We start from the raw sequence: 6,338 nt of genomic DNA on the forward strand, positions 1-6,338 counted from the left end.
CAAGTAAATAGTTATTATTATATTACAATATCATATCTGGGTGTCACCAAAGGTTCCCCAACCCCCAGACAATCATTTTCTGGACAAGCAGAACTGTGAAGGGATAAAAAGCATGGACTCAGCCAAACTGCCTCTGAGTGCCTGAGTTGCCTGAGTTTACTGATCCGTAAAATGGGAATAAAATATCACCTAACTCAAAGTGTTTTCTGAGGGTTAAATGTGTTACGTGCAAAGCCTTTGAAATCCTGCCTGGCGCAGAGTTAGTGCCATAAATTGTTGCTACTTGCACCGAAAAAAAAATTTTTTTAATCTTTTAAGTCAAAAGAAAAAGTGTTGCCGCTGCTATTGCCCTGACAATATGAGACTGTCTTTTGGTCACAAAACTGCCTGGTCTCAGTTTCCTCACGTCTGAAATGAAGAGAATAACTCTACCTGCTCTGTTGACCTCATAGGGTTATTCTAAGAAGCCAGTGGGACAGCGTTGTGCCGGGCTTCATAAACTGCGGGTACAAGCTCAAGTACCCAAGGACTTAACCCCCCTAACAACCCCCAAAGGAGGAGAATGAGAACAGCAGGAGAAAGCTGAGGAGACTTTGTTGGCCACGTGGCATGTGCCACGGAATAGGAGCTAAGATTTTACAAAGATGCAGCAGCTCTAACACCATAGCGTAATTCTAAGACCTCTCGCAGCACAGTAGCCAATCCTCTTGGAATAGAAAGGAAAGGGCGGGGGTGGGGTGGGGAGACTTTCAGGAGAGGAAACATGGCTGACATCTCGTCCTTCGGTCTTAAGGGACCCAGGGGCCTTGGTTCCTCCTTTGCCATTTCAAAGAGACCATAATGGATCCCTGAAGTGACCCTGTCAAACCTCAAAAATCCTAAATTTATAACCCGGAGGGGAGAAGCACGTATCTGTGATACACATGCCACCCTTCCCCCTTACAGCCTGTCGCCCAGGTATTATTGTTAAATTCCAGGTGTGGGAGCCAGGTTATCTAACAGAGGTGACCTAACTTGATGAGCTGCCCGGGAAAGTGCAGAGGAAGGCTGGCCACACATCTGGCCATCCGAGCCTGCCCTGTTCTGGCAGAGGATGGGAAAATGGCTCGTGCAGCTAGAACGTAAGTGTTTCTAGATCTGCCTGCTGAGCATCTTCCAAAGGACAGAACTTACATTTTGCAAATGAAAAACAGGTTCTATGATTTGACCACGGACTAGATTAATAGAAACTCCCACTGCTATTCCCACCCACTTTGGTGAACTATGCACTAGGCACTGAGCTAAAAGCTCTTCACATCGTACTTCATTTAATCCTCCCTAAATAAACAAGCAGATGAGGACACAGTAGCCAAGGGACCTGTCCGAAGTAACACCATTTATGAGAGGCTGAGTCGGGCCTCAAACACGAAATTAACCTTAACCACAACATGCACTGCCTTCAAGACGCTGAGCCCTGCCTTTCCCCAGCAATCAGCTGTAGACTACATATTACTCAATGTTCCATGGTAATAAAGTCACAGCGCCTACCCTCCAAGCCGTTCACAGTACAGCCAGGGTTGATTTCCCTGTCCGTAATCCCCTGTCCTGGCCCTCATCGAAACTCTACAGGAGGGTCAAGGTGGTGGCTCTAGATAAGGTAATAAATGACCCTTCTGAATATCTACCATTTGGTGAAACAAATAAATAATTAATCTAAAAGTTAAATTCATTTCCTGTTTAAAAAATCTAAGCATGTTATAAGGAAAACCAAGAGTCAGTTCTTTGAAACACTGAATTAAAAAAAAAAAAAACCTCTAGTAAAACAATTCAAGAAATAGGAGAAATATGTGTGGTGATGGATTTTAACTAGATTTACTGTGATAATCATTTCACAATATATATAAACATTAAAACCTGAAACTAATAGTCTTGTGTGTCAATTATATCATAATAAAAAAATAATGTTTAAAAAATAAATAGGGGGAAGTAGAAAGTAATAAATGTAAGAAATGAGACTACAGATATAGAAGCAATTAGAATAATCAATGAAAATAATTGCATATGCCAATAAATTTGAATACCAAGATGAGTGACTGTAAGATATAAAGTAACAAAACAGACTCAAGAAATAGTATAACTGAACAATAACCATAAAACTAGTGGAAAAAAATTTCAAACATCTACCAATAAAATCACAACAAAGCCCAGATGATTTTACCAATAAATTCTATTTGTCCTTCAAAGAACAGCTAAAACCTATGCTGTTTAAATTATGACGGAACATAAAAGAAGATTTTAAAAGCTTTCCAAATCATTTTGAGAGGTAAACATAATCCTCATTCAAAATATAATCTTTTAAAATTACAGAGTAATTCTCAACCAACATTACTAACAATATAAATGGCAAGCTTTACATAAGATATTAACAAATTGAATTTAAAAGTGTGTTTTTAAAGCATAATGATAAGTTGGGTTTATTACGGGAATTTTAAGATGGTTTAAAATTCTAGGGTGGTTTCCTGTCAGGAAATCTATTGATGTCATTCATTATATCAGTAAATTGAAGACAAAAAAAAAATACACAGGCCTCTTTTGATAGATGCCAAAAAAGCATTGCATAAGAATTCTAAGTAAAACCGAAGTAGAGAAAAAATCCTAAATTTGATAAAGTATTCATTATATGCCATTAATAAACATCATATTAAACAAGGACATTCTACTCCAGGTAAAGATAAGGAAGGGTGCTTGTCATCACCACTATTTTTCAACATTGTTCTTGAGGTTGCAAAATTATTACTTATAGATTTTATTCCAAGAAAATCCATGTACTTCAACTAAAAACCTATTAGAACAAAAAATATTCAATAACGTACTGGATACAAGCTAAATATACTAAAACTAAATCTTTTCTTTTCCAAAGCAATAATCAATTAGAAAACATAATGGGATAGTACATGCCTCTTAAAATATTTAAAAAAAAAGATAAGAAATATCAAAAAATAAAATTAATAAAACATAGGCTTGTTATTTAATAATCAAGAGAATGATATGGATAATTTATTTAATGGTCTCTTAATTTGTTTTGTATACAACATAGAATCGGTAGATTTTGTGGCTAAAAGAGATCTTGGAAATCATCTAGTTCGGCTCCCTTATTCGCTGAAAATGAAACTGTTTTCCAGAGAATATGAACAATTTGACTAAACTCATAAAGCCTATAAGAAGCTAGGTAAACACTGGAATCCAAATCCAGTCCATTACTCTTTCCTCTATATCCTGCTACTTTGATTAGAGGATTTGAAATGCCAAAAATATTATTCAAAATGCCGTTTGAGAAAAATCATTGGCAAATGCCATGGAGATGATAACAGTACATGATTGTTTTATGTGCCTTAAATTATCTTTGTGAAACAAGGATCTACAGAGCAGACAGATGTATTATTATATCCTCCCATGCTCTGAATTTAAAACTATCTACCTTCGACCATCTTTATTCAGTTTGTTCCTAGCATCAGTAAAATTTCATTATAAATCATTTTCAAAAGAAAATAAATTCATTCCTGGTTTCATAAACCTGGTCAGACCGGCTTTCAAGTCTTGCATTTAATGACAGCCTGAGACGTAGAGGATGAACACTGCCATGTCTCTAAGGAGGCAGTTCTAAGACGAGACCAGAGAGATGAAGATCACTCAGGGTCTCAGATGTGGTAAACCGTTAAAAGCAATTTACAAGTCAACTCTCCAAAGAATAATACAACCAGGAAGAGATTAGCTGTAATAAAACATGAAGTTACTACCAAGCTGTAATAACAAAATGCAAATATTTTTCTCACCCTCACCTTTATGAATGAAAGGATGTTTTAGTTTAAAAACCCTGCAGCTTCTGAAAATTGACATTCCAACCTTTTTACTAACCATATTTCTCCAGAAAAGTAAAATACATATTAGGAACAGATGCAAAAATCAGGACTTCGATATAGACTGTACCATTTTCTATTGGAGTAATTGCTTCTCTTTTTCTGTAGGCAAATTGTTCACATGGTGAGGTCTTTAAACATTTAGCCTCCTTTTCCTCATGTTTGTGTTAAGAATACCCCAAATTTTCTGTGGGGACTGCACCTCCCCAATCCTGAGATTGTGGTTTGGGGGAAATTGACACTGTCCCTTAACAGCACAGCTATACCATGGGGAGCAGAGGGCCGGTGGGGAGGGAGTGGACCCGGCCTGGAAAGAGATCCAGTTTCCAAGCCAGAGCAAAGTCAGTATGCCTTCCTCCACTTATGGGCAACCAACTGCATCAGATCTCTGTTTCCACCTACTCCCAATTTGGGAAGAACCCGGCACAGATAGAGAATAGGCTTCACGAGCAGATTAAGCCCCTATCCCCACTACACTGTAGGTCCCCAGAGCCACAGGATGGAGGAGGGGGAAGAGTTTAAATCAACTATAGATTAAAGTTCTCACCAGGACCAAAGCTGAAAGTAAAATTAAGGAATTTGCCCAAGATTTTATTAAAGGACAGGAGAGAAGAAACTGACAAAGTATGTATGTATGGCTAGAGGCAATGACTGAAAGAAATAAAAACTGTTTCTTGTTTACATCCCCACTGAGTTTGACAGGTTACAGATTTGGGTTTTTGTTGTTGTTTTTTTAACAAAAAAGAACCATGATAGCAGAGGAAAAAGAAAGGCCATCAAAAGGCTATAATTTCTTTTAAATACCAAGAAGATAGCAGGTGGACTTAAAGTAATAGAAAAATCAGAACTGAGAACATCCCACCCCAGGAGCTCTGAGATAAGAGAGGCTCATCACATGATCCCTAGAGAATTCCAAAATGGCAGAAGAGAAAAACCAAGTGCAGGAGCTGGCCATGGGCCATGATTGTGGAGATTTATTAAAACACCACATTCAGAATCACAGCTCATCAGTGTTTGCCTGGAGCTGTAGAGGGAGGGTAGAGACAGATTTCAGAGAGGCACAGGGGAACTTTGAGGAGTGATGAAAATGTGTATATCTTGATTGAAATGATGGTTACGTGGCTAAATAGACTGTACACTTAAAAATATTATATGCAAACTATACCTTATGTGGAAATAAATGAAGACCAACCAAATGAGCAAAGCAAAGGCTGTTTGTTCAGAGCTTGCTGTATAGCAAGGGAGTCAGCCCCCATTACTTGCATCTGCTGGATATTCAGAGACAGGTAAATGCATGGGAGAGCTTTACAGTGGGAAAAGAGAAGGCGTCAGGCGTGCCCTGATTGGAGGCGTTGGCACAGGGAAGCTGGAGTCAGGATAGCTAGAAGCAGGACATACTATGCGATGGGTTACAGGAGTGTATTTGGCTTTCACTGATTGGTCCTGAGTTAGAAGCAGGGACAAAAATTAAGAAAGCTGTTACTTATTGATCCTATCCTGGCCATTTTGGGCCAATTGTTACAGAGGTTATTGTTTAACTTCCTGGACTGTCACTGGAGATAACAGTCTGGCTTCCTGCAAGTCTAACTTACAGCAGACTGGCTTCCTGGCTGGTTATTGTAGATTAGGGGTTAGCTTCCTGGGCAGATTGCTGCAGGTTGTGGGTCAAAGTTCTGCTTTCATGTATATGGTCTGGCCATTGTCTATGTGTATACTCAGTCTTGCACTTCCTGAAGTTCATGTTTTTAAAAAGGGGGTTAAGAAACATATTAACTGCTTGAAAGGTAGGGAACTTGTTTAGATCTTGATTCAAACAGTTTAGGAAAAAAGAATTTATTAGGCAAGTTGGAAAATATGAACATTATCTGGATATTTTATGCATACTTTAAGCCATTCTTTCTAATTTGGGGTGTGAGCAATGATGGTAATGTGGTGCATTTAAAAGGGGAGTCCTCATATCTGAGAGATTCCTACTGAAATGTTTAAAAATGAACTTATACATAGGACTTGCTTCAAAATAATTTAGGGGATAGGTATAATGAAAGGGGATATAAAGGAAATGAGATTAGCCACCAGAATTGGGCAATAAATATAAGGGGTTCATCGTACTCTTCTCTGCTTTTTTGTATGCTTGAAATTTTTCACATTAAAAACTCTAAGACAATTATACACATAGAAAGAAGATCTACACATAGAAAATTTAACAATATATTAAGTTGCTGATGCTTTTTAGAAATAGGGTTATTGGTGATTTCTATATTTTCTCCATACTTGTCCATATTATCAAGAAATTTTAGAAAATGAGAACTTCATGAGGTTTTTTTTTTGTTATAATGTCACCAATGTTATAATGTCACCCACCCGTTAGAGGGCTAATTCCAGTCTTCTCTCCTCCAGGAGCCTCCCCTGGCCCTTCCCACCAAAGGTCTGCTTCCTCCGCTG

The sequence above is a fragment of the Pteropus alecto genome, unplaced genomic scaffold, assembly GCF_000325575.1.
Source record: "Pteropus alecto unplaced genomic scaffold, ASM32557v1 scaffold205, whole genome shotgun sequence".
Taxonomy (NCBI): Eukaryota; Metazoa; Chordata; class Mammalia; order Chiroptera; family Pteropodidae; genus Pteropus; species Pteropus alecto.